The sequence below is a fragment of the Marmota flaviventris genome, chromosome 19, assembly GCF_047511675.1.
Source record: "Marmota flaviventris isolate mMarFla1 chromosome 19, mMarFla1.hap1, whole genome shotgun sequence".
Classification (NCBI taxonomy): Eukaryota; Metazoa; Chordata; class Mammalia; order Rodentia; family Sciuridae; genus Marmota; species Marmota flaviventris.
This window is the reverse complement of record NC_092516.1, coordinates 6,651,390-6,664,189: the sequence shown is the minus strand read 5'-3', so window position 1 is coordinate 6,664,189 and position 12,800 is coordinate 6,651,390. Positions and strand designations below refer to the sequence as shown.

The window sequence follows — 12,800 nt, the reverse complement described above, 5'->3', positions numbered from 1 at the left end:
TTATGAGAGTCTAGAAAATAGTCTAATTTTAAAGCTAGGGAAGCTCTATCTTGAGAACCTCCTGGAATTTCAGGTCACAAAAGTCTCCTCCCTCAGGAAAACTTGAGTTCCTGTTATCAACATTATTTTGGGCCTGCATTCTCCTGTAGTGAACAGGTAGTTTGCTAAGGAATGTGACATATCCTGTCCTCAGAGGCCAGGCAAGGCTGCAGGTAAATTGCTTCTTGGAAAAGAAAGCATGTGGGGGTCATTACAGTGGAACCATTTGATAGAATTATTATATACAACATTTAGCAGGTTTTCTACTCCCCCCATCCTACCTACAAGATTACTGACCAAAAGGTGGGCCAAAGGTGGGCAAGAAGCTTTCCAGGGGTGCCTCTGTGTCTGTCCAAATGGGTAGGAAAGGAGCTACCCAGGAGGTACTTCATTAAAATCTCCTACAGCTCCCTGAAGGGAAGAACAATTCCCTGGAGGCAGGTCACCTTGGCAATTGATGGAGGAGGAGAGGGAAGGACTGAGAGGCCCTGAGCTCAGGATTTGCAGCAGTTTTATACACTCAGAGTTCCACTAGAGAATGAGAGGGTGTCCCTTCCTGCAATCCCATTGGTAGAGGACACCCAGGGTCCAGATGAACCAAAAGGCAAGGGTCTCAGTCAGGGCATCTCAGCAAGAGACTGGAAGGGATCTTATCTCTCCGAAGAACTAGAAGGCCAGTGTTGCAGGCAGGAACAAAATGGCAGAAATCAGCCTCTGATCCGGAGGTCTGAATACATAAGGGAGGGAAGGAATTGGATTGGATAGGTTGGAGGAAGATGCTTATAATATCAATGAAAGACCCCATGTAGGTCCTTGCTCCATCCACACGGCAGTAAGGCAGCAAAAATCTAGCCCAGGATTCATGAAGGGATTCCTTCTTTGAGTATAAGGCAGAGAGAGAGGGAAATGTGGAAAAGTGGTAGAGGTTCTTTAGAACAGTGAAGGGTAAAGAGTCCTGAACTCCATTCTTGAGTTTAGTACCAAATGAAAGCACATGAAAGGGAATACAAAAAGAAAAAGAAGTGGAGGCAGATTTCAATGGATCAGTGGTGCTTTATTAAGCAACAGAGGGGCACATTTTTGAGAGGGAAAATGACTATGGGCTCTAACAAGGTCTGGGTTTCATAGTGTTTAGCCGGACCAGATCATGGGAGGAGTTTGGGTGGCAGGCTCATTTAGGATGGGGCATGAGGGCAGGTAGGGGAAAATTCATTGGGGCCTCTGGCCCATAGCCTTCACAGAGCCAATCTGTGTCACATGATTTCAGATAAACCATCATCATTTTAATAAGTAAATTCAGAAAACAGGAAATAGGGTGGGGCCAGCCACTCAGCTCTGGTTTTGAGTTCCCAGTCTGAGACAGAAAATATTTTGCAACTGAGCAGATTACCCTCTTCAACAAGGTGAGGACAAGGAAGGAGGAGGGAGACCCCCCCAGGGGTGGGAGTCCCTCAAGAAGCTCATTATCAGGTGTGGGAGTCCCTTCGGGTGGCTCATTTTTGGGTTTGGGAGTCCCTCCTTATTGGTAAGGGCAAGGGGTTAGTCTGGGAAGCCAAAAGGTCTCTGGGGAGGGGTGGTAAAGGCCAGAAAGGGTTCTCAGTTAACAGGAGGCCCAGGTGGAGCAGGGGCCCTCTTTGCAGGTAAGAATCAGACCTTTCCTTCTAAAAGGACAACGGGGGCATGGGGTGTCAAGGCTGTGGAAGGTTAGAAATGGGGGGGGGGGGGCTGAGGCAGGGGTACTGGGGAGGAAGTGGCAGAGAGTAGGTTGAAGACCAGGGCTGCCTCTTTCTCCACACCTACCCCAGGGTGGCCCAGCTTCTGGCTGCACTGCCCCACCCAAGCACAGGCCCGCTCAGGCTTGTGCTACTGCAGGTTCCCAGGACCCACAGGTGACTCAGGGCTCTGTGGGAACAGTGAGGTGGGGGAGCCAGGACAGCAGAGTAAATGGGCTAGGAACAAGCACTGGGCTGCTGGGTGACCTCGAGTACCCAAGGAGCAGAGGAAGAGGTGAGGGATCAATCCCTGGGTGCTCAGTGTTCAGGCAGAAGGGGGCGGGTATCAGAAGGGGGAGCAGTGAGGGGGCTCCTTCCCAGAGGAGGGAATGTTTTCCAAGGTGAGTCAAGATGAGAAGCCAGGAGGCCTCAGGGGCTGACACCAAGGGAAGCTGTCGCCATCCCAGCTTGCAGAGGGCTTGGGAGAATCCAGACAGGGTTGTAGCTTGAAGGAGAAGTGGCAGCGGTTGGCCTCAACCTGCCCCACTGGCAACTTGAGGCTGGAGACAGCTGGGTTCCCTTCTCTGATCCAACCTTCTGCAGCTTTTTCTCAGGTCCTATGCTGGAAACTTTTTCTCAGGTCCTATGCTGGAAACAGAGAGAAGGATGTAGGGAGGGGTAGGTGGAGAGTAGCTTCTATGACCACCCCAGTGCACTGAGGCTGGTGGAGGGGATCCTGGGCTGGGAAAGCACTGGGCTGGGCTGGGGAGTTCAGGAGGCAATGGCCCCCATGCTCAGCCCTGAAGGGCCCTTGAGCACTTTCCCCCAGTCCTGCAGAGGCCTTGATCCTTCACAGATCTGAGGCCCACGGAATGCTCCAGACACAAGGAGGCTTGATTGGGACAGCCCAGGAGTCCTGGGCAGCCCACTCTGCCTCTTGTCCAAGTATGGTCCTGGTGAATTTGGACCTGCCATGGTCTGGGGCTCCAGGGCTCCCAAGAAGATGGAGTGAGTGACAGAACATGACATGGGCTTTCTCCCAGATGGTTGAATTCTTTCAGGCTTACAAAGAAGATGGAACTCGGATCCTGGATATCCTTCTCTGTGGTAAGAGTCAAAGACTGGTCTCATGATGGCCAGCCACTCGCTCCTGAGGACAGGAGCAGGACCTGGTCACTTCCTTAGTTACTTGGGCAGACCCAGGATGACTCAGACCCCAAGACTCCTTAGTTGAGGGTGTCCCAAGCCACAGCCCTGAAAGCTCTCAGGAAACCCAAAGGAGCCCTCAACCTTCATTCCCAGGCCTGGAGAGGCAGTGATGGGGCATCAGAGGGACCTTGGACACCCAAGCCTTGAACCCCTCTGTAGCATGTCAGCCCTCATTGTGAGATTTCTCACCAGCCAGGCCTGCTCTGAGTGCCTCCATGTGTCTCCCAGGTTCCTGCCAGCCCAGGGGTGAGGGTGGGATCTCCAGGACCTGTAGGAGATTGGGCTTAGAAAGGCTAAGTCACTTTCCTGAGGCTACCAGCTAGTCACTGCAGAGAAGGGGGTTGGGGTCTGGTGGGGCCCTATTCTTCCCATTGAACAAGGTGGAGTGGGATCATCTCTACATCACTGTATTTTTCACTGGTCTTACCCTAGTGTCCTCCGGGACCTGAGCCCATAGTCCCCTCCATGTCCTGAATATGTAGGGTGGACACAGGGTCACTTAGGTCAGCTGACCCATTCTTCCCCTGTCCAGAACATGTTCGGTGTGTCTGCGAATCTGACGTGTGGTGGGCCCGTGGCGTGGCTCGTCGGGGCTGTGCTGGTGGTGGCTCTCGTTTTTGGCTTCACCTATTGTTCCATAAAGCAGGTCAGAATGAGCAGCCTCTTGCCTGATGGCACGTGGGCCTGGGCTAGGGTGGCAATGGAGGCAGCAGAGCACGTGACCAAGGGGGAGGCCCAGGTAGGGTCTGGGAGAAGGATGTAGCCCCTCCATGGCCCTTGAGGTCTAGTCTTGCCAGCTGGCCTCCCTTGCCTACCTCATGGGGCTCTGCTGAGCTCTCTCTCTCTTCTAGGTGAAGACAAAGGAGCTGTTTAAAATAAATTGATAGAAATCCTGTCCAGGCACCGGTGGAAGGATAGCACCCCACCTCTGGAATGTCCTGTGATGACGTGCTATTTTACACTTTTCAAATTTTAAGAGTGAACAATGTAAACTTTAAATGATTAAACATGATTGAGCACCAACTGTGTGCCTGACTGTCTTCTAGAAGCAGGTTCTGAATTCCACAATTCTGGATCCTTTGAGACCCAGCTTCACACCACCACCATGGCACTCTCTGCCATCCACCAGTCCTCACCTGGCCCTTCACCAGAGCTGCCTGGCCTGGGCCATCAGATCAGGTAGACTGTCTTTGGGCCCCCCAATCCCCAAGCTTCACACCATGGGCCTCCTCAGGCTGGAAAATGGGCCACAGATCATAACCAGGTGGGGTCCCTGAGGTTTCTCTTTTCTGCTGCCCTTGGCCTGAAAGAGATCAGTGGGAGCTCTGCCCTGGGCCCCTGGGAAGCCCTGACTCTTCCTACAGGGCTCATAGGACAGTTCTATGGGTGGCCTTGGTTAATCAGTTGGGGAGCGGGGGGAGGTCTCTCCCTGTAGTCCTCAAGGGCACCTAGAATGTACTGGGAGGCAACATTCTGAGATAGGGAGGAACTACCCAAAATAGCCAGGCCTTATTTCTGCCTCTCCAGGGCAGGCTGCATCCTGAGTTGGGGAGGCGCTGACCAGGGCAGCCTGAGTTTGTTATGCCTTCTCTTACAAGCACAACAGGCTGTCCTTGGAAACTTTGGCCAGGAGTCTTCTGGCACCTGAGGTATAGAACCCAGGAGAGGCTGCCACTCAGGGTTCCACAGTGGTGGTGCAAGTGGGGCACAAGCCACTTTCCTGAGCCTTGAGGGACCAGCTCTGTTGTCCCCTTTTCCATCTATATGTAAAAGCACACTTTAAGTGCCTTGTGTGCGAGTGTGCTCTGACTGCAATGGCTGAAGCACCTGGACCCCCATCCCTGCTGGCTGGTGCAGTGATCATCTCCACTATCCTCTGCCCAGAGGAAGTCATTCCCTGGGATCCGGTATGAGTGACTCGTCTCCCAGGCCTGTCTCCAGGAGACCTCAGCCCTTCTGCTGATCCCTCCCAGGATGGCGAGGTCTCATCACCTCCCTGTCCTGGAAGTCTCCCAGGCCTGATGGCTGCCCTGTGGCCCCCCCCTTCCCCCGCCAAGAACTAAGTGTGGGCTCTGTGGGGGGGCGGGTAAGCTGGCAGCCTGGGGTAGCCAAGAGGGGCTATCCTGGCTGGCTGCATTGCAAGGTTCTTACAAATGCTCCTTATGGGTGGCTTGGCTTGGGGCAGGAGGAGAACTCTGGGAGTTTTGAACCCCTCCCACGTGTGTCCCCTTAGTGCCATCCCTGCAGGAGGAGGAAGGAAACAGCTTTCTTCCTGGAACAGGAAGTGCGACTGTGGACGGGGTGCTCACTCTGAAAACTGCCACAGCATGTAAACAGATGGGTTGTTTTCAAAATGTTGTGGGTTGTTCAAAATGGGCCACTGTTTGTGTGTGTGTGGGGGGGGGGGGGGCTGGGGATGGAACCTAGGCCCTCCCACATGCTGGGCAGGTGCTCTACCCCTCCCCTCCAGCCATGGGGGCTAATGTTTTGAGTTACATTTTTCAGTATTAAGCATTGACTCTTAGGAAAATCAGGGCGTTCCATCTTTTCCCATGTTAACTTGTTTTGAAAAATTATTTCTATATCAACCTTGTTTATAGCATTCACATTATGACCCATAAACACCATTTCCAAGTCGTCCACCTGAGTGAGTCCACCTGAGTCCACCAGGGACCCAGGCTCTACGGGGCCTCTTGCTGAGGGGTTGAAGTCATTTCCGACTGGATTCCTGTGTGTTTGGGTACTGGGGGCTGAACCTAAGGGCACTTAACCACGTTCCTATGTAAGGATTTTATTTTTTTATTTTGAGACGGGGTCTCACTAAATTGCTCAGGGTGGGACTCGTGGCTCCATTCGTGTGGCAGGGCAATCCCGGCGGGTGGGAGGACGCCACGGGCGCCAGGGAGCTCGGACCCGGATCCCCTTCCCGCGGCTCGGCCTCCGCGTTTCCCCTTGACGCCCCGCCGGGGACCTTCCTTTGTGTTGCTGGCGGACTCGGGCCCCGCGCCCACCCGGAGGACCCAGGGCCGCCCCGCCCCGCGCCGTGCCCGCGCACCCGGGGACCGTGGCGCCCGCGCGGTGGCCAAGCTGCGGACGCCGGACCCGGGCGCGCCGCTCCTCCGCCCGCTGGAGCAGGTCGGCTCGCAAGCCCTGGTGTGCCTGTTGGCGCAGCCGGCCGGCCTGTCGCGCGGTGCCGGAGACATCTTCCAGCGAGCTCCGGAGCCAGGCGACCGCCGAGTTGCACCGCCGCCTGGTCCAGTGGCCCTACACGCCACCGCCGCGCGCCTGACCACCGCCAAGTGAAAACCCACTGACCCACCAGCTCTTTCTGATTCAGAGGACCTTGACCTTGAGCTGAGACTCGGAATCCATTCTTCTTCATCTGGCCTCTTCAACCCTGAAAATCAAGGCTATGTCCTGACACAGTGAACTCCCTAAGCAGCTTAACTGGCTCTGGTAACTGAAGCAACTGGGATTTTCTGCTGTCTCAAAGCAGAGAAAACTTCTGTGTGTTGTCTATGTGTTTTCTCTCTTTTAAGCCCTTGGACTTGGTCATAAATCCTGAGTGTAAAGTGGAGATGGTTATGGATTTCAGGGTGGGAGGAGAAACAGTGGTGTAACACACCTAGATTTCAGTATGTGTGGATGAAATATTGCCACATTCAGAAACACTTCATATGTTTGTGTGTGTGTGTGTGTGTGTGTGTGTGTGTGTGTATTGGGGATTGAACCCAAGGCCTGGTGCATCCAAGGCAAGCACTCTGCCAAGTGAGCTATATCCCCAGCCCTTCATATGCAATCCTGAATAGCTTGTTTTCCAGCTTGCTAGAAAAACTTACATATATTTTAACTACTTTACAGCCTAAGAGTTCAAACTGTGAACAAGTTAATTCCAATGAGATTATTTCATCCACATATATTTTTCTCCAAGATGTCCAGTTATCTGATGATCTTATATTTTGTGCTGTCAACACAACTTTATAAATTGTGAACAGCTCCTAACGTAGGTAAGTGGAAGAGGATGAAAATGGGAATCAGTGATCTCATGAAGGCGGGACTTAATCAGAATATATCTATTTAATGTTAAAAATGACCTTGTGCATAGGATGTATTTTCCTAGGGGAACCTCAGAGTCAGCATGATGATCACTACTTGCTTCTATGTCTTTTCTGTAGGATGTGTGTACATGAGTGAATGAGAATTTCACCCTTGACCAACAATGTGGTGAATCAAATCTGGCTGCTGGATGAACTGATCTATTATGGGAATTAAAAACAAGAGGCTGGGCACAATAGAGCACACCTGTAATCCCAGTGGCTTGGGAGGCTGAGACAGGAGGGTGGTGAGTTCAAAGTCACCCTCAGCAACAGCGAGGTGCTAAGTAACTCAGTGAGGCCCTGTTTCTAATAAAATACAAAAAGGTCTGGGGATGTGGCTCAGTGGTTAAGTGCCCCTGGGTTCAATCCCCAGTACCAAAAAAAAAAAAAAAAAGAGGAAGCAAATAAATAAACAAATATTTTAGGGTTTTGCTAAATTGCTGAAGTTGGCCTCCAACTTTCAATCTTCCTGCCTCAGCCTCCCAAGTAGTTCAGATTATAAGCCTGTGCTACTATGACTGGCTGTTTGCCATGTTTCTTTGGTCTCTTTCAGTACATGACAACAAACTAGAAAAATTTTACAACCATTAGTAATTTAAAATGTATGTGAAATCTGGGGCTGGAGTTGTGGCTCAGTGATAGAGTGCTTACCTAGCACGTGTGGGTTTGATCCTCAGCACCACATAGAAATAAATAAATAAAATTGTCCAACTACAACTAAAAAATAAATATTAAAAAATAAATAAATAAAATGTATGTGAAATCCAAATATTCATAAGTCTTACTTTGTTGAAGAGGGGTACTGGGATTGAACACAGGGGTATTTACCACTGAGCTAATATCCGCAGACATTTTTATTTTGTATTTGGAGTCAGGGTCTCACCTGAGATGCTGAGGCTTGCCTCAAACATTTGACCATCCTGCTTCAGGTCACTGGGATTACAGTGTCTCATCATGGGCCCAAAACAATGGAGCCAACTGATCTTGGATTGAAATTTAGGGAGGCGCTCAGCAGAGTAGTGAGACTCTGTCTCAAAATAAAAAATAAAATGGGCTGGGGATGTCACTCAGCAGTGAAGTGCTCCTGGGTTCAATCCCTAGTACCAAAAAAAAAAAAAAAAAAACCAAACAAGCGAGGTATATTTATATTAGCATTAACACTGAATGCTATAGGAGTATATGTACCTGGTTTTAGGCACTTTGCAATTCAAATCTGACTAGATGTTCACTGCAACAAACTGTTTCCTCACCCTCAGAAAAGCCACCACTTGCTCTTGGCTTCCTGGCTGTCTTTTTTTTTTTTTTTTTTTAATATTTATTTTTCATGTATCGGCGGACACAACATCTTTGTTTGTATGTGGTGCATGAGGATTGAACCCGGGCCGCACGCATGCCAGGCAAGTGCGCTACCACTTGAGCCACATCCCCAGCCCATTCCTGGCTGTCTTGAACTGAGCAAGCAGCTCTCTTCTGCCCTGGTATTCTGCTTCATGAGTCAGAACTGTGGAGTTGGCCAACCACAGACTGAACCTCTGAAACCAGCAATCAAAATTTAAAAAAAAATAAATAAATAAAGGCCTGACTTTAGACTTAAAACATGAATCTCATTGAAAAACATAAATATGGCACCAGAGAATGAAGTATCAATGCTTTTTTTTGAAGTTCTAAGTTTACCAATTAGCTTAACAAATGACAAGCACTTTAAATAATTAATGACTTTAGCATAAAAACTTTATGAAAATATACAGAAAATACATGTCTAGAATTAAAAAAACAAAGCATATTTTAGTTTTACTTTTTGGTTTTTAAAGTAAATGTGCTGAACACAGTGGTGCACACCTGTGACCCCAGCTACTTGGAAAGCTGAGACAGGAGAATTGGGATTTCCAGGTCAACCTGCATAATTTAGGGAGACCCAGCTCAAAAAATAACAATGTGAATGATGCAAACACTAGAAGTACAGGGTGTTCAAACTTGTTATACTAGAATTTGAGCCTAAGAGGTGCTCTTTCCTGAGCTACATCCCTGCCTTTTTTAAAAAAAACTTATTTTTAGATGTTGATGGACCTTTATTTTATTTATATGCGGTGCTGAGAATCCAACCCAGTGACTTACACATGCTAAGCAAGTGTCCCAGTCCCCTCTCTCCCCCACCCTCGCTTTTTTAATGTTAATTTGATACTAGTCATTGACCCCATGGGTGCTCTTAACCACTGAGCAACATCCCTAGCCCTTTTTATTTTGAGACAGGTCTTTGCTTAGAGCCTCACTAAATTGCTGAGGCTGGCCTTAAATTTATAATCCTCCTACTTCAGCCTCCTGAGCTGCTGGGATTACAAGTGTGCAACAGGCCCCAGTCTTTTTTTATTTTGAGTTAGGGTCTTGCTAAATTGCCCAGTCTGGCTTCAAATTTGTGATCTTCATGCCTTTGCCTGATGAGTGGCTGGGATTAGAGGTGAGCATCACTGAGCTCAGTTTGTTCAAAGCATTTTGTTTTAAATATATATTTTAGTTGTAGATGGACACAATACTTTTATTTTATTTGTTTATTTTTATGTGGTGCTGGGGATTGAACCCAGTGCCTCATGCAGGCAATTGTTCTACCACTGAGCCACAACCCCGGCTCTGTTCAAACCAACAGTTTTAATATTTTCCCGTGTGTGTGTGTGTGTGTGTGTGTGTGTGTGTGACCTTGCGCAAGCTAGGCAAGCACTCTACCATTGAGTTCTACCCATGGTCCACTTTCTACCTCTTGTTTGAACATGTGTTTCTTCTTTTTAAATTAGGATCTAATGCTGGGCACTGTGGTGCAGGCCTGTAATCCCAGCAACTCAGGAGGCTGAGGCAGGAGGGTCACAAGCTCAAAGCCAGCCTTAGCAACTTAGCAAGGCCCTAAGCAATTCAGCAAGACCCTGGACCCTGTCTCAAAAAAATAAAAAGGTCCAGGGATGTGGCTCAGTAGTTAAGTACCACCCCTGAGTTCAATCCCTGGTACAAAAAAAAAAAAGGGGGGGGGAGAGATTCATATATCACTATTTTTGGAGGACATAATTCTGTGGCTTTTAGTATAGTCACAAGGCTATGCAATCATCACCTATTTCCAAAACTTCTTCAGCATCCCCAAGAGAGAACCCATTAGTCACTCCCCAACCTCCAGCAAGTCAGCAATTGTTCTGTTTGGGGTGAGGGACAGTATTACATGGCAGCACCGCGTTTCATTAATCCATTCATCTTTTTTTTAATATCTATTTTTTAGTTGTAGTAGTTGGACACAATACCTTTATTTATTTATTTATTCATATGTGGTGCTGAGGATCGAACCCAGGGCCTCACACGAGCTAGGCGAGCGCTCTACCGCTCTACCACTGAGCACTGAGCCCCAGCCCCAGCCCCTTATTCATCATTTGATGGGCATATGAGTCACTTCATATTTGTGTCACTGTATTCAAAACCTTTGTGGCTAAATCCGTGCCATGTCGGGATAATCCAACCGAATGAAACTACGATGGAACGACTAAGTCGGAGGGACAGACAGGAGTCGATCCACGGTGGGAACGCCCAGCAACCTGCGTCCTGTCCGGCACCGAGGGACCCAGCGAGAGCTCCGCCGCTCTCTCTGCTCTTTGGCCGCGGTCTCCCCCAGGTTCCCACCTTGGAGACCTGCGGCTGGCGCTCCGGGCGGCAGGGGGCGCGCGAACCTGGCGGCCTCCCGAGCTCGGCAGGACCCAGCGGCGCAGCGCAGCCAGGGGACCGTGGGCAGCGCGGCACCTATCCAGGCCCTTTGACGGTACAGAGCCAGCTCTAAAGGAGTGCTGTCTCCCCTTCCGTCATTTCTACAGTTGGGGACAATGTTCCTCCCCCGAGTAGGACACAGCGACAAGGCAGCATCTTGGAAGCAGAGAGCAGCCCTCATCTGACACACGTCCAGAAACTGAGCTTGGACATCCCAGCGACCAGACCTGTGAGAAACAAATTTCTGTCATTTATAAATTGTTCAGTCTGTGTTACTGTTAGAGCAGCATAGACAGGCTGAGACAAAGTAAGCATGATATTTCCACCACAGGAGGAAGCTAGGATTAATCGGAATCAAAATAAAAAAATAAACAAACGAAATGAAATAAAATATTTAAATGAGTAAAAAAAAAGATGAACCACCAATAGAAAAATGGAGGGGCCAGCAGTCCTCTATCCTTGGTCTGGTAGTTGCTGAAACCTCGCTCCAGTGCCGATCCAATAATGAAGACACGGTTTGAGAAAATGGAAAAAGAGAGTTTATTGCTTTGCTAGCAAAGGAGAAACACAGAGGATTCCTGTCTCAGAGGCTGCTGTGATTCTGCCCATCAGCAGGAACAGGGGGGCTTTTAAAGAGGTGACTCAAAGGCTACATTCCACGTGTTCTCTGTCTGGAGGTGTGATTCACTTGTTAATTTGGGAGGTAGTCATTTCTGAGGTCTTCTGGTGCCATCCCCAAAGTCTGGGTTACTTCGTTCCTATGGTGGGTGTGTGCTCAGGGACAGATAACTCTGCCTAGGATGGGGAAGAAAGGTGACCCTGTTTCTCCAGAGATTAGAGAGGGGGAGAGATTAGGGGAAGAGGAAGAGAAAGAAACATGTCCATTTAAAAAATAAGTTGCAAGGGGCTTGGAGTTGTGGCTCAGTGGTAGTGTGCTTGCCTAGCATTCATGAGGCACTGGATTCAATTCTCAGCACCACATACAAATAAATAAAATAAAGGCTCATCAACAACTAAAAAATATTTTTTACATATTTATTTTTTATTTGTACCCAATACATTTATTTTGTTTATTTATTTTTATGTGGTACTGAGGATCGAACCCAGGGCCTAGCACATGGTAGGCGAGCGCTGTACAGCTGAGCCACAACCCCAGCGCCCCCCCCCCAAAAAAAAGTTGCAGGGCTGGGGCTGTAGCTCAGTGGCAATGTGCTTGCCTAGCACATGTGAGGCACTGAATTTGATCCTTAGCACCACATAAAAGTAAATAAATAAATGTATATTTTTTAAAAAGTTGCAGTAGCAGAGCAGCAAGGGTTATATTCAAAGCATAAAGAGGACCACTGTTACATGGTGACTCCTGGTGTTCTGTTTCATGGTGAGTTCTGGGGTGACTCCCAAGAACCTTTCAGGAGGTTCCAGAGTATTTTTTTTTAAATATTCACTTTTTAGTTGTAGTTGGACACAATACCCTTATTACATTTATTTTTATGCGATGCTGAGGATCGAAACCAGGGCATCAGACGTGCTAGGCAAGCGCTCTACTACTGAGCCACAACCCCAGCCCCCCCACCCCTTCCAGATTATCTTCATAGGAATACTGAGAAGTCTTTTGCCTGGTCCACTGTGTTGATATCTGTGCTGATGATGCAAAAACAATACAGGGTGATGATATCAAATTGCACGTGTTTTTCACCACACACTAGCGGCGGAAAAGCCACTCTGTTTAAGAGGATCTTTTTGAAGCTAGCAAGGTGGCACACACCTGTAATCCCAGAAGCCTAGGAAGCTGAGACAGGAGGATCACAAATTCAAAGCCAATCTCCTCAGCAAAAGCGAGGCACTAAGCAACTCAATGAGACCAATAAAATACAAAACTCAATAAAATACAAAATAGGGCTGGGGATGTGGCTCAGTGGTCAAGTGCCCCTGAGTTCAATTCCTGATTTCCACACCCCCCCCCCGAAAAAAATAAATAAATAAAAAGGCCTTCTGGAGCTCAGTGGCCCAC

The 12,800-nt window shown here is 48.8% G+C and overlaps 1 long non-coding RNA gene across 8 annotated transcripts; it reads left to right on the top strand.

The window, feature by feature from the left end:
• Positions 1 to 1,293: 1,293 nt before the first annotated feature.
• LOC139702933 (uncharacterized) lies at positions 1,294 to 7,826 on the top strand. Of its 8 annotated transcripts, XR_011705500.1 has the most exons (6): positions 1,341 to 1,442; positions 2,813 to 2,858; positions 3,493 to 3,606; positions 3,812 to 4,139; positions 4,559 to 4,609; positions 4,734 to 7,826. It is a non-coding gene; the product is annotated as an uncharacterized lncRNA (long non-coding RNA). The 8 variants fall into 8 exon arrangements; XR_011705503.1 differs by having other exon boundaries at positions 1,294 to 1,442; positions 3,812 to 6,967; positions 7,136 to 7,826; XR_011705502.1 differs by having other exon boundaries at positions 1,306 to 1,442; positions 3,812 to 6,416; positions 6,822 to 7,826.
• The last annotated feature ends 4,974 nt before the right edge of the window (positions 7,827 to 12,800 follow it).